Source organism: Gigantopelta aegis, chromosome 8 (assembly GCF_016097555.1).
Source record: "Gigantopelta aegis isolate Gae_Host chromosome 8, Gae_host_genome, whole genome shotgun sequence".
Lineage (NCBI taxonomy): Eukaryota > Metazoa > Mollusca > Gastropoda > Neomphalida > Peltospiridae > Gigantopelta > Gigantopelta aegis.
The window spans coordinates 34,331,432-34,357,293 of NC_054706.1; the positions used below are offsets into that span (position 1 = coordinate 34,331,432).

At 36.6% G+C, this 25,862-nt stretch overlaps 1 protein-coding gene across 2 annotated transcripts in view; it reads left to right on the forward strand.

Annotated features, from left to right (window-relative positions):
• Positions 1 to 25,862, forward strand: part of LOC121378390 (short-chain dehydrogenase/reductase family 42E member 1-like) — a 180,046-nt gene that overhangs the window by 120,321 nt on the left and 33,863 nt on the right. The window lies entirely within an intron of this gene.

Genomic DNA, 25,862 nt, shown 5'->3' on the forward strand with positions numbered 1-25,862 from the left:
CAAGTCTCAGCAAACTATTCCTGTATTTATTTTGCTCTTTTTTAATGTAAGATATGTTTTCCTTTGGTTAATGAAAGAATTACTCTTTTTTTTTCGTGTTCTGTTTGTATTGATCTACAGCAGTCTTATGTGGTAGATCCCTTGCTGCAAAACTAGCTCCGATTGTTCCCGTATTGTCAAGTGCAGCTAATCACAAGATCAAAGTGATAAGCCAACAGAGGCAGATTTTTCTCCATACTACAGCTATCAAAGAAATATGACCTACTTCAGTGGCAGAGGTCTGATTAATTTCTGCATTAATCAGCTTCAGTTTCCAAAGATTACCTTCTTCTTTGATACCTTGCCCTTTGCATACAATCAAAGTTTGTTGTTGAAGGACTGCCAGAAACTTGGTTATATCAAAGCTTTTGACAGTGTCTGATGGATTTGGTCACAGGGGTTGTGCCTTTTTCTTCTTCTTTTTCTTTTTCATTTTACAACTTAAAGAAACTGGTTGTATCTCCGGTTCTTTGCACAGTAATACAAGTTAATGACTTTAGTGTGATTGGGCAGGGAAATTGATGCCATGGTGGTATTGTAGATTGTCAGTTGTCAAAATGGGAATTGCACAGGAAATAGGGTACTTATTATATTCAATGATAACTACAAGACTGTTAATACATTGAAAATCATATCTCTGTTACCTGCACTTCGTATTTTACAATGCCATTGATATGGTCACAAAATTAGTGCAGACATGCATCCTTTCACTCTATGCCAGAGGTGCCATATTCTTTAGTGAGATTTTCCAGTTCCAGCCATTGACCAACAACTGTAATAATAGGCCATGAAGATTCTGTTGTCTGTGTGAAAATGCTTTATAAAAGATTCCTTACTGCTGTTTGGAAGCAGTGGACTATATGGTGGCTGCATGTTTCCTTTCTATGAAGACCAAGTGTTACAATAACTATACGTAAGCCACCAAATTGGCATTGTTAAAAATGGTCTCCGATATATCATTAAACAAAACAAAACAAGTTCCCTTTTAATTTACAAAGTAACAAAACACATATCTACAATAAAGCAGCTTAAATTATTACAATATTATAATAAAAATCAATTAAGAATCTTGCAATGTTACTAATTAAAATAATGCCTGGTAAGTAAATTTTAGATAAGAAAATGTTTGCAGTGATTTACTCAATGTTTACAAAACATATTAACTCGAAGAGTTATTTTTTTCTTCAATAGTAATATAGAGAATCCTTAATTTTCTGGTTGGGTAGTCAAAGAAAAAGGAATATTAAACAATGTATCGGTTTGAATTGAATATGTCCAAATTGCAAATACAATATTAGGACGGGATATAGCCCATTGGTAAAGCACTTGCTTGATGACAGTCGGTGTAGGATCGATCTCCATTGGTAAGCCCATTGGGCCATTTCTCATTCTAGCCAGTGCACCACGACTGGTGTATCAAAGGCCGTGATATGTGCTATCCTGTCTGTGAGATGGTGCATATAAAAAGATCCCTAACTACTAATGAAAAAATTTAACAGATTTCCTCTCTAAGACTGTATGTCAAAATTGCCAAATGTTTGACATCTAATAGCCGATGATGAAGAAATAAATGTGCTCTAGTGGTGTTGTTAAACAACACAATCTTTAATACAAAATTGGTTTCATTTAAATTTCTGTAAATGATGGTTCCATTGTAACAAAAAGGAAAAGTTTTTTTTTTCTGTTCTGATTTTGTTGCTTTTACATCATGATTCTGACTACGGGTAATACTGCCCAAAATTACAGATAATTATGTTTATATACTCTATTTCTGGATGCCCTAATGTTTGTAGTAGCCAAAATTGGATTTTGCCTCCCAATACATTTGTATGAAAAATTATATATTATTTGGAAGTAAAATTCAAAATATTTTCACCAAATTTTGTGTAAACTGCTCACCTTTTTGTTATATTTTGAAAACAGTTTACCATTTTGTAAACGTATGTGCCCTTTGTTGTGTTGTGAAGTACAAAATTCATGCAGAAGGTTGTGATAGCAACAGATAGCATTTGTGTGGGTCTCTCAACACATTTTATCTCCACTTAAAACATTTTTTCTTTCTGAACAAAAGTTATTGATTTTTGTATTCACAGCAAAAATCAAAGACAAGAAAAGAAAGCTTAATACTTTGTAATTTGAGTAACACAACACTGTATGTTTTTTTTTCCACAGTAATTAAACTAGTGAGGCAAAAAATGAAAGAGATTATTTAATGTCTAAGCATAAAATCGTTGGCTTGGAGCCATTTTGCAAGGATTAATGACCCATAAAATCAATTTTCTGTTATAATTAATGACTTAATGCGCTGGCTGCAATTACACATTGATTCCAGGTTCCTATACACATATATGCGCATCGTATACGGTAATAACTTGGTAGTGATAACAATTTGAGATGCCTTGAATTTTCAGGGTGTATCTGACAGCTGCTTTTTGTATATCGGAAAATTAATTACATCCCTAGTTAATACGAGTCTTTCTTCACTGTGCAGAGCATCACCATGCTATGAGAGTTTATGACATACAGTGTTGAGCTGTTTTAACTAAAAGGGTTTAAGAAGGAAGAAAATGTTCTATTTAACGATGCACTCAGCACATTTTATTTACGGATATATGGCGTCAGACATATGGTTAAGGACCACACAGATATAGAGAGAGGAAACCTGCTGTCGCCACTTCATGGGCTACTCTTTTCGATCAGCAGCAAGGGATCTTTTATATGCACCATCCTGTAGACAGGATAGTACATACCATGGCCTTTGATGTACCAGTCTAAAATGGTTTAAAGCTAGGTTGGTATTTAATACTGCAGCACCATGCTAGAGTGTTTATGGTGTAAGTTGTTGACCTGGGTTTTTTTTTGTGTGGTTTTTTTAAAATAATATAGTAAAAGAAATCTAGGTTTGATTCATCTGACTGAAATATGAAACTCAGTGGTAGGTTTGGAGGAAATAGCATTATACATTAATTTAGGGGTGGGATGTAGCCCAGTGGTAAAGTGCTCGCTTGATACGTGATTGGTTAAGGAGCGATCCCTGTTGGTGGCCCCATTGGGCCATTTCTTGTTCCAGCCAGTGCTCCACAGCTGGTATAACAAAGGCTGTGGTATGTACTATTCTGTCTGTTGGATGGTGCATATAAAAGATCCCTTGCTGCTAATCAAAAAGAGTAGCTCATGAAGTGGCGACAGCAGGTTTCCTATCTCTATATCTGTGTGGTCCTTAACCATGTGCCTGACGCCATATAACCATAAATAAAATGTGTTGAGTGCATTGTTAAATAAAACATTTCCTTCCTTCCATACATTATCTTAGAACTACTTTCACAAGTCTTTACCAGATTTAATTCACATATACTCCTCATGAGTAACGGAGGATTTCTAGTCAGCTGAAAATAAGTCCATCAAATATCAAGGTCATAAATTTTAAAGCATTTCTCTTTAATTTTTAAAAGTTAATATTAAAGGTCCAAACGCAAACTTTCTGGAGATAAGCAGCATATAAATATTTCATATTGGCTAGAGGTCAAGGTTACAGAATTTTTAGTGTCCTCATTTGTTCTTGGTTATTGGCAAGTGATCTTTTATGTGTATTTTACAGAGTATTTTCTCAAAAACAGAATTGCACATACCACAGCCTTTGCTATTATAGGTATGGAGCATTGGTCAATGTATACAACTTCAACCAGCTACCACATTGATGCTAACAACATTGGACTTTATAGATTGGAGCTAACCATAAACTGGATGACAATGAACAATTGTGATTCAAGCACACTGTCCTGGGCATACTTCTGCTATCTCTTTTATGTTTGTGTTTAAAAAGAATGTTAATTTTTATCTATATTTCATACTTCATGGTCCATGGGCCTCTGGTTGATATTTCTGTAGTCCTGAGTGTATTTGACCGAGATCATATGCTACACTACATGAGAAATAACAAGCTAGCATTGTTTTTTCAGTTTCCTGTTTTCCAGTTTCCTTCTCAAAGCAGGCTTCTACATTTGAAGCACTAATCAATACATTTTTTGTCACAAATTTCAGCAAACATCTACATTTGTGTTGCAGCTCATTACGGTTTATGCTTTAAAACATCAGTGGCTATCTTTTTCTGTCTCTGTTTTTTTAAAAAGCAAAGCTCATTTTGAAGAAAATTATGTTTTCTTATTTGCTTTTTGTGTTAGCACAATAACACTTTCTATTATCACAACAAGTGAAAAAAAAGAAGAGAAAATGATATCTATTGGTTTGAAAAACTGTACAAACTTAAAAACAAAATAAATTGTGATACAGTGTATGAGACTTACTTTTGATGAACTGACAAAATAAATACATCATTCATATTAAGTTGTGGTATGTGCTATCCTGTCTATGGGAAAGTCGATGTTAAAAAAAACCTTGATGCTAATTGCTAAGAGTATAGCCTACTTTCTCTGGGGGCGGGATCTAGCTTGGTCGGTTTAGTGCTCATGCACCTGAGTGCTTGGGTCAAAAGACTGAATCCTCACGGTGGACCCATTCTCTTGATTGTTTTCCCACCATCACAGCCAGTACTCTATAACTGGTATATCAAAGGCCATGGTATGTACTGTCCTGTCTAGGAAATTGCATCTAAAAGATCCCTTGCTGCTTTATGTAAAAATGTAGCCGGATTCCTCTGATTATGTGTTACAATAACAACATGTTTGACATTGATAACCAGTGAGTAATAAATCAATGTGCTCTAGTGTGTAAAAGTGCATAAGACCCCTTGCTACTGAACACCCCCCCCAAAAAAAAAAAACACAAACAAAAACACCCCCCACCCCACCACCACCCCAAAAAAAATCCATTACTCTGTAGCAGGTTTCTTTATATTTTAAACTAAATGTAGCAATATTTTTATCATATCTATTGAATTCTAATAGCTGCTGATTAAACCATATCATATAAATAAAGGTGTTATATATATATATATATATATATATATATATATATATATATATATATATATATTTCATCCATTCCTTTTCTTATTTAAGATCCTGTCATTGTAGTAGGCTATGGAAAGTCATAGATGATCTCAGTGAAATAAACAGTGCATGATAATAAGTTTTCTACAAGTTGTGAGAAATGTCGTGCCTTTACACATTGAGTAAAGATCAAGGGTAAGATGTATTGTTTAAAAAGTCTTTCATCATTGTGGTGATTCTCTATGCGGACAATGGTGGAATTGTGCAATTCTACTTCTTGTTGTCATGTTAATCTCTTGTGCTTATTAAAGTCCGCATGTGGGGCTTCTTTGACGTGGTTTTTAGATGATAATTATCTGTTCAAAAACATGCCACAACAATTATTTTCCTCTTTTCCTGTTTTTTTCTCTCTCTGGTTTTATTTTTATTTTTTTTTTATTTACTGCATTTGTAAGGATATTGAAACATTTCAGAGAATGATGACTATGTTCTTTTCAGTAAAATTATTAAAGTACCTGCAGGCATCGAAGAAATGTTTTTGTTAAAAATCTATTCATATTTCAAGATACAGTTAATCATTGGCTGTTGGATAATTTGCAGCATATATGTATAGTGTAATAAATGCACAGAAGAACTCTTGGCTTCTTTATAGGTTACTTTTTTATTTTTAGAATTAGCAGCAAGGAGTTGTTTATATGTACATTTTCCTACAAATAAATATTAAAAATTGTATATGACCCTTGCTAATTGTCTAATTGCAGTTAGCTTTTCCATTGATGATCAAAGCTTAAAGATTAATGTCTCTGCGAACAGTGAAGTTACAGGCATGGGGAAATTGTATTAAAATGCCACTGTCTCATCTGTGGCCAATCTAAAGAAATTTGTTAGCTGTCGCCAACAGATTTAGTCGTCATTACGGAGCAAGCATTTAGAAAGAAATAATGTCCATTAGAAGATGATCATTACTGCTAAAGGACTGTGTGGGCATTTCGCTCGATTCTGCTGGTCTGACACACAAAGCTTTTGATGATCGGAAGATTTGTGCGAGTGTCCAGACTGGGTATAGTTTAAAAGATAATTTTCAGTATTCTGCCCTTGCTTTATTAGCTTCAGACAAATTACGGCATCGAGAGATGCCATTTTTGGCAAGTCATTTGTAAGACAAGTCAAATGTTGCTATCATATATATACAATTTTAAGACATGGATATATCTACAAGTGTCAACATTCATTTTGTGGATTGGGATGCAATCTTTGCATTTCAGATTTTAATCTGGAAGCAGATGTTAGAAATTGAGAAGCAGTTGGAGAAATTAGTCTTAAAATTAGATTCCTTTTGAGATAAATAATGACACTTCTTTTAAAAGAGTCCAGGATCTAGCTCAGTTGTCAGAGCATTTACCAGAGTTGTTTGGGTTGCAGGATCAAACCCCCTCTGTGGACCCATTGTCTGAGTGCTCCATACCTGGTATATCAACGGTTGTGGTATGTGTTGTCCTTTTTATGGGAAAGTGCATAAAAAAGATCCATTTACTGCTAATGGAAAAATGTAACATATTTCCTCCAAGACTATATGTCAGATTTATCAAATATTTGACATCAAACAGTCTGTAATTAATCAATCAATGTACTCGATCTAGTGGTGTCATTAAACATCAAACTTTTAACTTTTTAACTTTTGTTTATGATTTTTATTAAGACTCTTGAAAATTAGGAATTGTGGATATATATACTAACAAATAAAGCAAACTGTTTATCAGGAAGCATATTGTGCATTTTAAGCGGCATTGCTGCCTGCCTAAATTTGAATTGCATATACATATTGACAAAATACCACCAAAAAAGGATGGAAGGAAATGTTTTATTTAACTATACACTCCACACATTTTATTTATGGTTATATGGCGTCGGACATATGGTTAAGGACCATGCACACAGATATTGAGGGAGGAAACCCACTGTCGCCACTTCATGGGCTATTTTCGATTAGCAGCAAGGGATCTTTTATATGCACCATCCCATAGACAGGATAGCACATACCACGGCCTTTGATGTACCAGTCATGGTGCACTGGCTCCACCAAAAAAGACCCTGGCTATTATTTTAATATATGTCGGTACACAATGACTATTTTCTGTGCACTTTTTATTTTTCACTAAGGATCCTCAACAATACTATGTTTACGTCCAGTGATAACATTAATTAGAGCCTGCAAATACAGAATTTCTGTTACTCTTGAAATATGACTAACTGAACATGAGTAAAAAAAAAAAGAAGAAGAAAAGCACTACAATTTTCTGTATTGAGCATACACCATTAAGCTGCTTTCAGTGCCGCTGAGTGACAACAAAAATCAATTGTTGTGCAGCAGCCAGATGAGGTTTCCCGGTTGTCAGATGGTGGCATTAGCACAACAGGTGTCATATTGACTCATGTATTATTAACCGTGATTGTATGCGGAAACACAACATGCATGTACATGTCATTGACATCTTGTAGCACTGTTTGATGAAATGGAAACAGTGCCACAATGCCATGAAATTGGTTTTGTTTGTTGTTTTAGTTTTGAAGATAATACCTTGGTATCTAGGTATTGTGTGACAGAACCACATGGAGGTTGTCATATGGTACCAGGTGTCATGTATCTGTATATAACTAACCTGTTATATCCATTTTGGCATAATAAGTAATTACTGTTGTTTTCAACGATAAGGGTAATATTATGTATTATCTGTGAAACTTAAACAACCATGTTAAAAAATATGTATTAAAATATTTCTTTGTGACAAAGCCGATTGTTTTATTATAGGTATATTTAAATAATATTTATTAAATAGGGATTTTTTTTTTACTCTTTTTGTATACAGTTTTTTCATATAACTACCTTTATTTGATACACATACCATAGTTGGACACCCAATAGCCAATGTTTTTTTTATGCTCAGGTGTTGTTAAACATCTATTCTAATCTATTCTATTCTGTTATTTGACATACAATAGTCAATTGATGGATTTTTTTGTTTTGAGGTTTAACCATATGTGTCCATTCCCAGTCTGGAGCTCCACGTGGTAAGACGTGTTTGTTTCGCTGGTGCACACTACACGTGCTTTCGTGTGCTCGACTTGGGGATCCTTCATTTTGTTGTTTTTGTCAGCGAAATGAAGTTTTCTACTGGGATGTATGCGGCCATTGGAACTGATTAACGCTGGAACGCTTCTCGTTTCGACAGTCTGCACCACCAGGTTGGATTCTTTTTTAGCGTGATTCCTCGTCTCCACGTCATTTCTTCGTTTGACTATGTTGACTTGTTTTTTCGTGACTCGTATGACGGCCATTCTGCAGAACGCCACGGTTGTTCGCGTTTAGTCTCTACATGTCCGAGCCTGTCCTAGCAGCACTGGAAGATTGACCACCCCACTCTAAGAAGAAATAGGAAGCGGGGTCAACCCATGACGACTGGACAACTGGACTATACCCTAGTCTGATATTCTCTCTTGTTCAGACGGATCCGGCTTCTCAAGATCTGTATTTCAGCACAGCACTACACCTTCAACGTCTATTGACTGTCAATCTAGGGGTTTTCTTGACAGGATGCAACCCATCTCGTCCCTATAAGCTGTGCACCCAAACGGCCTTAACGAGGCCACTCACGTGGACATATCGATCAGACTTTAAACTTTTAGATCTGCGTTCAAAAGATTATGTCAAAATTACTCTTTTTTTTAATTATTATTAAATAGTCCGATCCTCTCTTCTTTCTCTTATTTAATTTTGGACCGTCCTTCTAAAATGCTCCAAATTATATAAATATTATTCGGCCGAGCAGTCAATTCTTTTTATTTTTGTCTTGTAAGTTTTTTTTGTTTTTGTTTTTTTGTAAATTTATTCTATTAACTTTTTCACTAATTGCTATTTTTAAAATTCTGCCCATTTTCAACTCCCCCCCCCCCCTCCATCCCGAGTCAGGTCACCGATCTTATCGGAGGTCGGACTCGGGATGGGCGTGTTCGAAACCCTAGTGGTATATGGGCACGTTAAACAAGTTATCATCATCACCATCATCATCACCATATGTGTCTTTCCAATATTTAAAAGCCAGTTATCTTCAAAGGCCACTTTAAGTCACTGAGATAATGGATACAATAAGGTTTTACAAATATCAATTATTAGTATGTTTTGGATGCATTTTTTTATTATTATTAAAAAGAAAATATGCTGGTGAATTTGCCTGTTAAAAAGGCCATGATTTGTTGTGAATACAGATCAACACATGGTTGAGAAAATCTGTCTGAGGAAAAACCGACAAGAAACCCGCATCTCTGAACAGAACTGCAGGCCAGAAGGAAATGAGAAATATTGACCTTCTCAAAGGCGGCAATTGTTGAAGCTGTGAAGGTGTGACACATGTATAGACTCAACTGTCAGCCATGTCCTTCACTTCCATGGAGCGGCAGTTGAAGCACACAGGCCCTAATGAAATTAGTGGTGAGATCTCCTGGTCATCTGCCTGACCTGACCCGAACAGGACCCTCACATACATTCAATCTATCACCTTGGCCAGTAATGTTGTCCTCCAGAGGGTGGCCTGTTGCCATAGATCATAACACCAGACTGATTTTGGTGTGCAGTCTTGACGTTTCTTCCATATGCCACTCAAATGCGAACTGTCAACTTTGATTTGGGACGAACTGTTCTTTTGTACAACTCAAACCAGTGTTAAGCTGTTATGCTACACATTAAAATTGAAGTGTCTTCTTAAGTCAGCTTTATAAATTAATAGAAGTCTGATTTGTTCTGGGAAGTACAATGAAGTGCGTACAATACATGTGTGCAGTGAACTGAGAGATATGTATAAAGATGATAAGAATAAAATTATTGATATATAAAAAGTGTAAATAGCCTCTAATGGGATTTGAACCACTATCACGGAGCACAGCTGAAGTAGGAACAGTTGCAGTGAATCCAATTGGTCATCTGTAGCAGAATTTAAAGGTAGAGTAAACTCAAACAAGAGATTTATGTGTTGGAAAGATGCATAGCCGGATCACCAACACATACTGACACTTTAACAAATGAAAAACGCGTAATTTTAGAGTTAATAAAAAAAACACTATTATTCCTGCTAACTGGGGGCAGCCATTTTATTTCATTTTTGTGACGTCCGGTGGTATAGCTTGGGGCGAAGTGATGTCAGCTTCGTCCATCTGCTCTATGCACAGTGTAAACAAACACTCTAATTTATGACACGGCGCTTCGCTTTCATCAACCTGACTTGTAAAACAACATAAATGACTTGATAGTATAATAAACTATTTAACTAAATATATTTCAATTTGCATCAATAGAACGAAATGGAGTTGTAGTATTTTTCTTTTTAAAAAAATCCAAAGAAAAAAAAAGCATATTATTAGGCCTATTGGTAGGGTACATTCGAGCAAAAACAACCCCTCATAATACCCAAGTAATAATTTTATTTTCTTTGGGACTATGTAATTGGTCAGTTTTGTGATTTTAGATGGGGAAAGTCTACTTAATCAAGGGTTTTACAGAATTACTTACAGTAATAAAGCAGGACGGCTGATCGATTATGATTAGAGGGGTGTCCGTGCGGTTAACACACAATACCGTGATCTTAATAAAAGAGGCACGTCTTTTTAAGGTGTCTAGACACAGTGTCTGGGGACCATCTAAATATACACCTGCCAATCAGGAACCACAGGTACAGGCCACGGAAAGAAAAGACCAATTAACTAAGAAAACACTCTGATTATTATTTCAGTACATGGGTTAATTTATGTACAAACCATAATACAGTTATTTCAACACTTTGACAATGGTGGTTTATTTTGTATTAAAAATAATATATAATTGTTGCTGGCTTACTGGGATGACTATCATTACAGAATATTGTATGCATCCGCACAAATCAGGTATGTTTTGTTTCTTCAGTTCGAAGACTAATTCCTGACGTGACACGTTAGGTATTACGTAACCACCAGCTCGCCAGAGGACGTATTCACTGGGATGATACAAATGGATGCGCCCGTTATATATAATTGTCGTCACATTTAACAATTTTATTAATTAACTATACGATTATTTATGTTGATATTAAGCAATAATGTGCATTATATATCGTTGAATATGCATACCAGGTCAAATGCCTTGATTGTCCCTTCCTTTAAATAGTGCAAACAATATCTTGAATGAAGTTAAAGTTTGTTTTGTTTAACGACACCACTAGAGCACATTGATTAATTAATCATCGGCTATTGGATGTCAAACATTTGGTAATTCTGACTTATAGTCATTCCTAATGCAGCAAAGGATCTTTTATATGCACTTTCCCACAGACAGGAAAGCACATACCATGGCCTTTGACCAGTTGTGGTGCACTGGTTGGAACGAGTCGTGGAGAGGAAACCCACTACATTTTTCCATTAGTAACTAGGGATCTTTTATATGCACCAACCCACAGACAAGATAGCACATACTACGACCTTTGATAAACAATCATTGGGGCACTGACTGGGATGAGAAATAGCCCAGTGGGCCCACCAATGGGGATCGATCCTACCACTTGGCTACAACCCGCCCCTCAGAATCTAAATATTGCAAACAATATCTTGAATAAGTTTAAAATGTCAGATATCCTAATTACTGCCAGTACTATTAATACTACATTGTAAAATCTGAATAACTAAACTTTTTGTCATGCTTTTCATGACTAGAGAAAGGTTACAAAATGTTTTTTGGATGTATCAGATGACAAACACCATATCATAATTATGTTAATTTGGTTAACACAGCTGTTAGACATGAAAGTGTTCTAGTTTTACTGGAAGTATTTTCATGGCATATATTCATGAGAAACATAATAGGTAGTATACAGTGGACTCTGTCTAAATTGGATTCAAGGGGATTGGCAAAATGCACTGCTATAGCTTTACAGTGAGTGTCGCATTAGATAATAAAAAATAAAAATGTTTTTTTTTTTTTTTTTAAATTAAGACTCAGTCAAAATTTGCCAAATGTTTGACAATGATAAATAAATCAATGTGCTCTAGTGGTGTTATTAATCAAAACAAACTTTAACTTTCTATAATTGTAATATACAGTTTTTCTGCCAGAAAGAAATTTTTGGGTATGGCGCTATGAAATTGAATATTTACAATGTGTGTGCTGAATGCAAATGCAGTCAATAGAGGGTTTGGGGAGGGCCTCTCCAAGGAAGAAAATGGGTTAGATTTAGGGTTAGGGTTAAGGAAATCATACAGTAATGATAAGTCATTGATTTTGTCAAAAGGTGACCGGCCTCAGTGGCGTCGTGGTTAGGCCATCGGTCAATAGGCTGGTAGGTACTGGGTTTGGATCCCAGTCGAGGCTTGGGATTTTTAATCCAGATACCGACTCCAAACCCTGAGTGAGTGCTCCGCAAGGCTCAATGAATAGGTGTAAACCACTTGCACCGACCAGTGATCCATAACTGGTTCAACAAAGGCCATGGTTTGTGCTATCCTGCCTGTGGGAAGCGCAAATAAAAGATCCCTTGCTGCTAATTGGAAAGAGTAGCCCATGTAGTGGCGACAGCGGGTTTCCTCTCAAAATCTGTGTGGTCGTTAACCATATGTCTGACGCCATATAACCGTAAATAAAATGTGTTGAGTGCGTCGTTAAATAAAACATTTCTTTCTTTCTTTCTTTGTCAAAAGGTCAACTTAATTTTTTTTTTAATTTGGGTAAGGCACCATACCCATTTTACCCTCTGGCAGAAACCCTGCCTTCCTGCAGGAGTCAAACACCCTATTCTAAAAGTCCATGTGATCCACTATTAGTCAGTCTGTGGAAACAGTCAAATCTTTAAGTATTAAGACTATTATTATCCGATCTGTATTGCCCATCATCAATGCTTTCTTGGCTGTTGGAAAGTGCATATAAAAGATCCCTTGCTGCATTAGGAAAAATGTAAAGGGTTTCCTATGATGACTGCATGTCAGAATTACCAAATGTTTGACATTCAATAGCTGATGATTAATTAATCAATGTGCTCTAGTGGTGTCGTTGAATAAAAACAAAGTTTAACTTTATTCATCATCATTTCTCTACAAATGTCATTCTGCTCTGCTCTGTACTGTATGGCCCCACAGCAATAAACCAAACAACCCCCTAACTCTGTGCCACTAATACTCCATAGTATGGTGATATCAGGTGTTACTATACAACGTAATAACCCTATCTCTGTAATGCCAGGGAACTGTAGTAGCACTATAACAATGTGGCTATATGTAGCATCACATCTAGTTTTTTGTTCACTCTGTATCAGTACTGTTAGCTGTCCTCATAGCTGTGACATACACTATTACTGTAATGCCAGGAACTGTAGTCCGTTCTATAACAATTTGGCTATATGTAACATCACATCTAGCTTATTGTTTGCTCTTTATCAGTATTGTCAGCTGCTGTCATCAAAGCTGTGACATTTCTGTATGTAAGTCAAAATCTGTTGATTTCAGAAACTTTTAACAAAAACATTTGCAGCATATACTGATGGGGAAATTAAAAACAAAAGGAAAATGTGTGGCCGAATTTAGAAAGCTTTCTTAAACGCATGTGTTTAAACATAAATAGATGTAGTTTCAGGCATGTAAGTCATAACAATCCCTTGCTGCTGATCGAAAAGAGTAGCCCATGAAGTGGCAACGGTGGGTTTCCTCCCTCAATATCTGTGTGGTCCTTATAACCATATGTCTGATGCCATATAACCAAAGTGAATGCACTACTACAGTAATTATGTCAGTTTAAAATACTGAGATAAGATTTGGGATTGACTGCCGATAACAAGGTCAACTTACTGTTATTGTGGCTGAGGCTTTTGGTTGCAGTCAGTATTCACTGTTACAACCAGCCTCTGTGGTGTCATGGTTAAGCCATCACACCTAAGGCTGATATGTACTGGGTTCGCAGCCCGGTACCAGCTCCCACCCAGAGCAAGTTTTAACAACTCAGTGGGTAGGTAGGTGTAAGACCACAACACCCTCTTCTTTCTCACTAACCACTAACAACTAACCCACTGCTGGACAGCCAGCCCTGATAGCTGAGGTGTGTGCCCAGAACAGTGTGCTTGAACCTTAATTGGATATAAGCACGAAAATAAGTTGAAATGAAATGAAATGCTATTACAATGTATGTGTTCTCTTATTTTTCTTTCCATCAGTGTGTTATAAATGGGTAGGGATTGTACATCAGTACCTGAACATTATGATAAGCAAATTGTACATGGCAATTAATAGCCCATTCACAGTTAATAGTATTTGTACCAGCTTACAAACTATGCTATGGAGATAGGGATGAATGCTAATGTATGCTTTTAAAAGACACCAAAAATGTTGATAAAAATATCTTTTACAAAATAAACATTTTTGATGAACCTTTTTTTCATTCTTTCTTTCTTTTCTTTCTTTCTTTCTTTCTTTCTTTCTTTCTTTCTTTCTTTCTTTCTTTCTTTCTTTCTTTTTTCTTTCTTTCTTTCTTTCTTTCTTTCATCTTTCTTTCTTTCTTTTTTCTTTTTTCTTTTTTTCTTTCTTTCTTTTTTTTTTTGGGGGGGGGGGGGGGGTGGTGGTGGGGGTAGCCAAAACAAGTACTCTTTGTACACTCATAAAAAGTATAATAGTTGTGAATGGCCTCTAAATAAATACCTGTAATTTAGAAAAACATACATATTCATTTTGCCAAGAAATTTTGTTCCATTACTATGGATATTTTCTATGTAATTGAGCAAATATGGCTGGATACTTTACTGATATGCAGTTAATGGGGATAAACAATTTCTAATACATAATTAGATGAGTTCCACTGCATTAATACATTTAAACCGAAAATTATATCCATGGTTTCATCCATTCACTGCTGTATAATCACTTGCCATATCTTAGAATAGCTTATGTAATTTGTTCATTAGAATTTTTTTTTACTGAAGAAATAATCAATTACAAGTATTATAACATATAATTGGCATGTTTGATGAATACATTGAATTAATACTATTAATTCTGTCATGTTATACATGTTTTTACTTTAATTATTAAGAATTAAAACAAAAGAAGAAAGAAAGAAAGAAAATTTTTATTTAACGATGCACTCAACACATTTTATTTATGGTTATATGGCGTCAGACATATGGTTAAGGACCACACAGATTCTGAGAGGAAACCCGCTGTCGCCACTATATTGGCTACTCTTCCGATTAGCAGCAAGGGATCTTTTATTTGCGCTTCCCACAGGCAGGATAGCACAAACCATGGCCTTTGTTGAACCAGTTATGGATCACTGGTCAGTGCAAGTGGTTTACACCTACCCATTGAGCCTTGTGGAGCACTCACTCAGGGTTTGGAGTCAGTATCTGGATTAAAAATCCCATGCCTCGACTGGGATCCGAACCCAGTACCTACCAGCCTGTAGACCGATGGCTTACCATGACGCCACCGAGGCAAGTAAAAAAAAAAAAAAAAGAAACAAAAAAGAAACAAAAAAAAGAGAAAAAAAAAGAAGAGAAATAATATTGAACAATAATATTTTTACTCACTGCTTCCAGCACACTACTGGTCAGTCAAGAGTTAATTACCCTTGTCGAGATTGTCCTTTGGTCAATCTGCGTTGGTGTTGCACAGCACCTGGATAAGTCGGCTGTCAATCACACATCCTGATGCCCGCAGCTCACTTAAGCAATCACAAACAATTTCTCCTGTCCATTATCCTCTGCCAGGAGCCTACAGTGATTTCCACGACCGAGCCATCTATTGTCGGCAGTGTGGATATTCCTGCTAAAGACAAGACGAGAAAAAGAGGCTTACAGAACACCTAGCTTCGTTCCTCACCCACAGTAGAGTCTGTGGCGATGACAGCGTGTGTATGTAATGATGTGCAATTATACCCCATACAGTCAGCTCATCTTGTGCCGGCATTAATAATGGAAGCTTTCTGCGTGTTGCATGTTGCGAGACCTTCATTAGTGGAAAGCTTCATGATTATGGCACTGACATATAGCTTTTATGTTAGAAATGGATTTTTTTTTCCTTTTGGTTTTGTTTTAAATATATGTATGTATAGATGTATTATGTGCCATAAATTGGCTACAAGTGTATTTTGTTGCTCTCTTTCTTCTGGGTTTTTTTTTCCGTGTTTTGTGTTTATATTTTGGTGCGATATTAGTTTGTTTACCACCGCTCTGTATATATTCCAGTGGCATATGCATGAAACAGGTGTTTGAAAGATAAAACATCTTATCCTTTTTTTCAAAGTGACGTCTTGTGGACTTAAAGATCCTGACTTCTTTCACAAAAAACAAATGTTGTATTCACTAAAGGGGCGTTTTCATTATGCGATTAGTCGCACCGACTTGTCGCATGCATTCGAATCAGTCTGTGAGAACGCCTATATCGGAACGACTTTAGTCTTATACGACAAGTTGTGTTGGAGTTGTTCTGATTAGAACATGTCCTATTTGCAAGACAAATCATAAGCTCTCAGCAAATCATATCACATTAAAGTTCAACCTTTCAGTTTTGTTACCTCGCGGGAGTTTTGTTGGTTTATAAAGTTAACATGTCAAAACCCATACGGTATGACTATACACATTAAATCCCATAGTCAACCATGTTAACATTTGTGTTTAAAAACACTATATGCAATATATCAACCAAACTATGACCCATAAATATCAGTACTACAACCCCTACCTCAAAGTATTAACTGCAGAAAATGGTACCTTTCATGGCTCATTTTCTGTATACCCAGATGTTTTTACAACACTCCTAGTTTCACACAAAATTTGAGTACCTTTTTTTACAGGTACCCCATATATGTTCCAAGCACACGGCAAATTGACACAGTGGTACTAGATGAAATAAAATTGCATACATTTTTAGCTCAGATGTATAATTTTTTTTACAACCAACACACTCGCATTTATAACCAATCACAGGACTTGTGGTGTTAACTTCTCTGTCAAAAGTTTGGTGCACCTCGAACTTTGACCCAGCGGGAAATTATTTGGTTTAGTGCTACCATAAAACCTATTATTGTTCAGATGTGATCAATAATTGTTTTCTTACATCATACCAACAGAAAATTGTCTACTTTCGTTTCTTTATTTCAGTGGAAATTTGTATGCACCTATGGTACATTTCCTGCAGAATATTTTTAAAATGACGAGCTTTTTTTGACTTCATGGAATCTTATGACGTAACATCTTCTCGCACAGATTCCAGTTGCTATGACAAATTGCATGCAACAAGTCGGTGCAACAAATTGCACAATGAAAACACTGCTTCAAGCGGCCCTCACATATCGGTCGCGGCGCCCGCGCGACTCCTAAACAGGCCAAAAAGGGCATTTTCACGAGGCATCTGCGATTTTCCAAGTGCGATTTTAGATTGTGGCAATCCCGTAGATATGTTGCAAGGGCCCCGCCTGGCGGCCTGCCGGCCTGCCGGAAACCGACTGGTGATCTGGCGGCTGCCTGAAGATTTTGACGAAAATTATTGGAAAAAAATCTGCCAGGCACAGTGGGATTTTCACGGGCCCCTCATGGCCCCCTCACGGATCCTGACTGGCCCCCCCCCATGCCCCCCCCAGCAGCTTCTAAATGGCCCCCACGAAATAATGTACAACTTTATACAACGCATCTATATATACTCGAGGCACAGACGCCTGGGGGAATCCCGACATCAACCACCAGTTGTCCAGCCAGGCTCCGCCAGGACGCCTACCGATCTGTTCTTTGATCAGCCGGCGCCCGCCAGATTATCTAGCTATCCACTGCTATCCAATGTTCAAAGGACACCACCTGGGCCCTGTCTAATATGTGAGGGCACACATCACAGACATGAAATTTGCCTGATTCATCCACGGGCTCTAAATCCCCGGGCGACTCCTGTGATTTAAAAATCGTGCGGACGCCGGCTGATATGTGAGGGCCGCTTAAGCAGTAGTCATCTCCATCATCCCCACTCTTCTGTATACTGTAAACCGTGAAAAAAATGCGTGCGTATGAATTTCGTGTCGTTCGCGCCCAACCTTATGTCGCGAAATTAATACGCACGCACTATTTTCCAGTTTGAAGTGTGCTTAAAGTAATTTGTTTTGTTTTGAAATATTTTATTCAGAATAAAAATCACAAAAAGATTCACTCAACAGGCACAGCCTATACACGAGCTCTCCTTGATGGCGACTAATCGTTAATTGTTTTATGTAACTTCAATCGATGGCGACTAATCGTTTATAGTTTTATCTACCAAAGGGTATTAACAGTTAACAAATAAAGCTGTGAGTTGTGATTCTAATACAGGTGAGGTGGGTAGGGCCTAATCCCCTCTATAGACTCTGTACCAGGCACAATTGCTTGATGTAGGATAAAAGAATATTGATTTACAGACAGTAACTTTATAACAATTACAGTGAGCTGTCTTTATCCACTTTTTTTTGTTTTGAGCTGTCAACGGTCGTTCGCGAAATTTACACATCGCGAACATGCGCTAGGGTATACATTCGCGAAAAAAACACGTTGCAATATTAATACGGTTTACAGTAGTTGATTGGCATAACAACCATATATAAAATATCCTTCTACATTTTAGTAAGAGTAGTCTGTGGAGGCTTCATGTTATTACCTGTATGTTACTGTTACCAGTATCCTATAGCCATTTTAATATGAGTAGTCTTTGGAGGCTTCAGGTTATTACCTGTATGTTACTGTTACCAGTATCCTATAGCCATTTTAATAAGAGTAGTCTGTGGAGGCTTCAGGTTATTACCTGTATGTTACTGTTACCAGTATCCTATAGCCATTTTAATAAGAGTAGTCTGTGGAGGCTTCAGGTTATTACCTGTATGTTACTGTTACCAGTATCCTATAGCCATTTTAATATGAGTAGTCTTTGGAGGCTTCAGGTTATTACCTGTATGTTACTGTTACCAGTATCCTATAGCCATTTTAATATGAGTAGTCTGTGGAGGCTTCAGGTTATTACCTGTATGTTACTGTTACCAGTATCCTATAGCCATTTTAATATGAGTAGTCTGTGGAGGCTTCAGGTTATTACCTGTATGTTACTGTTACCAGTATCCTATAGCCATTTTAATAAGAGTAGTCTGCGGTGGTTTCAGGTTACTACCTGTATGTTACTGTTACCAGTATCCTATAGCCATTTTAGTAAGAGTATTCGTGGCATGTGGAGGCTTCAGGTTATTACCTGTATGTTACTGTTACCAGTATCCTATAGCCATTTTAATATGAGTAGTCTGTGGAGGCTTCAGGTTATTACCTATATGTTACTGTTACCAGTATCCTATAGCCATTTTAATATGAGTAGTCTGTGGAGGCTTCAGGTTATTACCTATATGTTACTGTTACAGTATCCTATAGCCATTTTAATATGAGTAGTCTGTGGAGGCTTCAGGTTATTACCTGTATGTTACTGTTACCAGTATCCTATAGCCATTTTAATATGAGTAGTCTGTGGAGGCTTCAGGTTATTACCTGTATGTTACTGTTACCAGTATCCTATAGCCATTTTAATATGAGTAGTCTGTGGAGGCTTCAGGTTATTACCTGTATGTTACTGTTACCAGTATCCTATAGCCATTTTAATATGAGTAGTCTGTGGAGGCTTCAGGTTATTACCTGTATGTTACTGTTACCAGTATCCTATAGCCATTTTAATATGAGTAGTCTGTGGAGGCTTCAGGTTATTACCTGTATGTTACTGTTACCAGTATCCTATAGCCATTTTAATAAGAGTAGTCTGTGGAGGCTTCAGGTTATTACCTGTATGTTACTGTTACCAGTATCCTATAGCCATTTTAATATGAGTAGTCTGTGGAGGCTTCAGGTTATTACCTATATGTTACTGTTACCAGTATCCTATAGCCATTTTAATATGAGTAGTCTGTGGAGGCTTCAGGTTATTACCTGTATGTTACTGTTACCAGTATCCTATAGCCATTTTAATATGAGTAGTCTGTGGAGGCTTCAGGTTATTACCTATATGTTACTGTTACCAGTATCCTATAGCCATTTTAATATGAGTAGTCTGTGGAGGCTTCAGGTTATTACCTATATGTTACTGTTACCAGTATCCTATAGCCATTTTAATATGAGTAGTCTGTGGAGGCTTCAGGTTATTACCTGTATGTTACTGTTACCAGTATCCTATAGCCATTTTAATAAGAGTAGTCTGTGGAGGCTTCAGGTTATTACCTGTATGTTACTGTTACCAGTATCCTATAGCCATTTTAATATGAGTAGTCTTTGGAGGCTTCAGGTTATTACCTATATGTTACTGTTACCAGTATCCTATAGCCATTTTAATATGAGTAGTCTGTGGAGGCTTCAGGTTATTACCTATATGTTACTGTTACCAGTATCCTATAGCCATTTTAATATGAGTAGTCTGTGGAGGCTTCAGGTTATTACCTGTATGTTACTGTTACCAGTATCCTATAGCCATTTTAATATGAGTAGTCTGTGGAGGCTTCAGGTTATTACCTATATGTTACTGTTACCAGTATCCTATAGCCATTTTAATATGAGTAGTCTGTGGAGGCTTCAGGTTATTACCTATATGTTACTGTTACCAGTATCCTATAGCCATTTTAATATGAGTAGTCTGTGGAGGCTTCAGGTTATTACCTGTATGTTACTGTTACCAGTATCCTATAGCCATTTTAAGAGTAGTCTGTGGAGGTCAGGTTATTACCTGTATGTTACTGTTACCAGTATCCTATAGCCATTTTAATATGAGTAGTCTTTGGAGGCTTCAGGTTATTACCTATATGTTACTGTTACCAGTATCCTATAGCCATTTTAATATGAGTAGTCTGTGGAGGCTTCAGGTTATTACCTGTATGTTACTGTTACCAGTATCCTATAGCCATTTTAATATGAGTAGTCTGTGGAGGCTTCAGGTTATTACCTGTATGTTACTGTTACCAGTATCCTATAGCCATTTTAATAAGAGTAGTCTGTGGAGGCTTCAGGTTATTACCTGTATGTTACTGTTACCAGTATCCTATAGCCATTTTAATATGAGTAGTCTGCGGTGGTTTCAGGTTACTACCTGTATGTTACTGTTACCAGTATCCTATAGCCATTTTAGTAAGAGTAGTCGTCTGTGGAGGCTTCAGGTTATTACCTGTATGTTACTGTTACCAGTATCCTATAGCCATTTTAGTAAGAGTAGTCGTCTGTGGAGGCTTCAGGTTATTACCTGTATGTTACTGTTACCAGTATCCTATAGCCATTTTAGTAAGAGAGTCGTCTGTGGAGGCTTCAGGTTATTACCTGTATGTTACTGTTACCAGTATCCTATAGCCATTTTAATAAGAGTAGTCGTCTGTGGAGGCTTCAGGTTATTACCTGTATGTTACTGTTACCAGTATCCTATAGCCATTTTAATAAGAGTAGTCTGCGGAGGCTTCAGGTTATTACCTGTATGTTACTGTTACCAGTATCCTATAGCCATTTTAAGTGTGCGGTTTATGAGTAGTCTGTGGTTACCAGTATCCTATAGCCATTTTAATATGAGTAGTCTGTGGAGGCTTCAGGTTATTACCTGTATGTTACTGTTACCAGTATCCTATAGCCATTTTCAGTGTGCGGTTTTTGATGCAGGGTGTGAGAAACATGGTAAATGAACACATAACACACCGCTCATTATGGAATCACTAAATAGAATAGATTTTTTGAATCACCAGTTTTCTGTGTTCCTGTGCCTGCTTCACGCCAAAAACAATGTGCATGAAAAATAACCCTAAGGAGCAATGTTCATACTTATCAACATTTTCACGAGCATCACAACCATACACTGGAGGTGGACAGGGCTTCAGATCTCACCAATCTGGGCCCGGTAACACAAATCACTCATAACACTTACATCAGACGTGCACCACACATTATGTGTGTTTTATTTTTGACGTAAGTGTTATGAGTGCTTTATGTTACCGGACCCCTGGGAATAACTTACTTTTTGTGTTCTGTGCACACCAACTTGACCAAGGTCTTTTTCAGGGCAGTAACATTAATAATAGCTGGTAAAGAGTTGTACATATTCAGAAATGCATTTCAAGTTATTTTAATTTAATTACAGCTTAATATTCCATTGATTTTGAGGTGAAATGTTTTGCGGTTAGCATGTTTGTACTTAATTTGGGCTTGCTGATTTTAGGCACACTCTGTAGCACCTCAGCTTTGGTGCAATTTAAATCCCTGGGCCCAATTTCACAAAACATCATAAGTCTAGTTTTGCACGTAAATGTAAACGTAAATCTTCGACTAAACCACAATTCTTATTACTATTATAGTTCAATAAATATAATTAGAAGAAAACATATTTCATTTTCTTTTTTGTCTTTAAAATATTCCAGCTTCCGTAATGATGTAATTTTCTGCATCAAATTGATACCAAACACATGTAAAGGCACGACTGGTATAACTGCTAGTAGCAGACGTAAACTTACAATGCTTAGTGAAATGGGCCCCTGGTGGGGTTAATGCCAGAATACACTTTTTAAAGGTAGCAGATGGATAGCAAAACAAGAAGAGTTTCATGTATTTTTGTGAAAATGTGAAACTCTTAACAGTCCCAAGTCTTTTTTTCAGTATATTTATACTGACATCCAAAAGAAACTTTACATAAATATAATTTTAAACATATTTTTGTTATTCAAAAAGAACCAACATGGAAACCACCTTACAAACACTGCATGTATCACAAAGTGCATTGTGACATTTAGATGTTGAACTTCATGATACTTTCATATCCCACCATACCGTTTGTTGGTTTTCTATAATACAATTACAAGTCTTGTAAAGTTTCTTTTGAATGGCAGTATATTTTCCTTTTTAATATAACACATAGCCATCATAATCCTCTTTTTTCCCCATGTTTGTTTTACCATATAAGACAGTAGTCTGAATTGCTTGTCTACATTGTTTTATGTTATCTTATAAATATGTATAAGACACATCGCTGACAATGCTTTGGCGTGTTGTGAAATAACCAGTCATTTCATGGTCTAATGGGATGATGTCTGAAAAATATTTATCCATTCACTGCATAGTTTGATGAATTCAATGAAATGAAGTGATGTATGAGTTGTGATGGTGATAAATAATGCAACAAACAATTTCTATAATGTATGGCTTGCTGTGTTTCTCTCGGTTAAGATGCATTCTCTAATCATCACGTTATTATCAATGGCTGCTGGAGCCTGTCGTATGGAACTAATGCAATGATCCAGTGTATTAACCAGGCCAGCTAGGGGATGCAGAGGTGTCACTGTGGTCCCCAGAAGCTGTATATTGGTGGGTTTCTTATTGACTAATCAATTATCAAGCCATTTGCAGCATTACCCCCTTTCTGGACTTCCGTCGTGTGCAGTCATTATTCCAGTTTTGTGTATGCCTATATGCACTAATGTTCTTATGATTGCAGTCTGAAAAAAGTGAAAAATGGTCCATTTGTTTTAGACCTACTACCCACCCCACTAAAATTGGAAGTTTTTTGTCAAGAGAAAAATGCATGCATGATTATCTCATCCACTGTCTAGCTCCTGATTCTGTTATATTTTAATTCCACAATGCACTAAAATACATCTCAGAGGTCTAAATTTTTTACACATCATCCCAAACCATTCTCTCATCCTGAGCTGTCTTATTTTCAGTATGTGATATATGTCTTTTAGCAGGACATATTTCCTTTGACCTGTTATTTTATCTACCGGCCTCGGTGGCGTCGTGGTTAGGCCATCGGTCTACAGGCTGGTAGGTACTGGGTTCGGATCCCAGTCGAGGCATGGGATTTTTAATCCAGATATTGACTCCAAACCCTGAGTGAGTGTTCCGCAAGGCTCAATGGGTAGGTGTAAACACTTGCATTGACCAGTGATCCATAACTGGTTCAACAAAGGCCATGGTTTGTGCTATCCTGCCTGTGGGAAGTGCAAATAAAAGATCCCTTGCTGCTAATCAGAAAGAGTAGCCCATGTAGTGGCGACAGCGGGTTTCCTCTCAAAATCTGTGTGGTCCTTAACCATATGTCTGATGCCATATAACCGTAAATAAAATGTGTTGAGTGCGTCCTTAAATAAAACATTTCTTTCTTTCTTTCTTTGTTATTTTATCTGAAAAATATTTATCTCTTCACTGCATCGTGTCATGAATTCAATGAAATGATTTCCATTTTATATTAATATGTGAGGCACATTTTATATAAAATAACAGCAGACCATAGTTTATTTCCTATTTTGAGCCCTGTGATGTGTTGTTATTGTACTTATGTATGTATTGAAAAATGACCACTCAAGATATGTGTACAGATAGTTTGTTTTTACCTTAATATTGGTAGCAGTAATCCAGAAATTACGTCTCTTGGTCAGTGATTAACCATATTAGTATGTCAGAAATCAACTGTTTGTTTGTGTGTGTGCATGTGTGTGTGCGTGTGTGTGTGTGTGTGTGTGTGTGTGTGTGTGTGTGTGTGTGTGTGTGTGTGTGTGTGTGTGTGTGTGTGTGTGTGTGTGTACATGCATGCATGCATGCGTGTTATCTTTTTCATCTATTACATTCAATTCAGATTTGTGCAAAGGAAAGGAATGCTTATTTAATGACATCTTAGGGTATCTTAAAATTATGGCTATTTTACATCTAATATAAAGTTATGGGGATACTTGGTATAGGGTATGAGAAGAAACTTGCTGTCAGCTCATAAACTACTACTGCTGATTTGGAGTAAGGGGTCTTGTATATATGCATATACAGTCATGACACATCAGCAGTGCATTGTGGTTCATTTAAAATATATGTGTTCTTAGACATCAATGGATGTAATCAATGTTTAATCTGTCATTTACCAAATCACCAAATAAAAATTAAATTTGAATTCGGAAAATATATAGAGGATTCGTCATGAGTATTTTTTAATATGGAAAATATCTACCGAGTCTATGTTAATTGGTATTTGTCGAGGCTCTGCCGAGACAAATATTGATTGACTAGACGAGGTTGATATTTTACGTATTAAAAAACATGAGTAGCGAATTCTTTTTATCCTATAACACTTCTAAAATAACATTTTAATTACATTTTTAGTAAACACAGTACTAAAGTCGCTGCCATCAATAATATAACGTCATCCCGATTAGCACAAATTAGTTTGACGTCACGCATTTTAACTAAATCTTTGAAAACATTACTCTCAGGTACACAGGTCTTATTGGCTTGTAAGCAAATGACTCATCCACAGCAACACATTACCTAGAGACCTTGCAAATTTGCATACCATTATTAACCGGGTTAATATACTAAAATTATCACATGGGTTTATGACATGGATATCATGGGTAAGTTATAGCATAAATTCTATTATTAATTCCCCTCAAAAAGCTAATTTAAAAAACCCAGTCATGTCATGTTTGTAGATCAACCACTATTCTGATGTTTAGCTAATTGAAACTTAAATTTGCCTACTGATATTTTTTAAAATCAAATTTGTCAAATTGCTACTACTGATATGAGTCCAATTTAAAGAATCCTGTGTCATTTAAATTATTCTTGATCATCTTGTCCTATGAGTATTGTGTATTTTCCAGCCTGCCGTGAGACGAACATAACCCAACCTGTGTACTATGAGTATTGTATATTTTCCAGCCTGCCGTGAGATGAATGTAACCCGGCTTGTGTACTATGAGTATTGTATATTTTCCAGCCTGCTGTGAGACGAACGTAACCCGACTTGTGTACTATGAGTATTGTGTATTTTCCAGCCTGCCGTGAGACGAACGTAACCCGACTTGTGTACTATGAGTATTGTGTATTT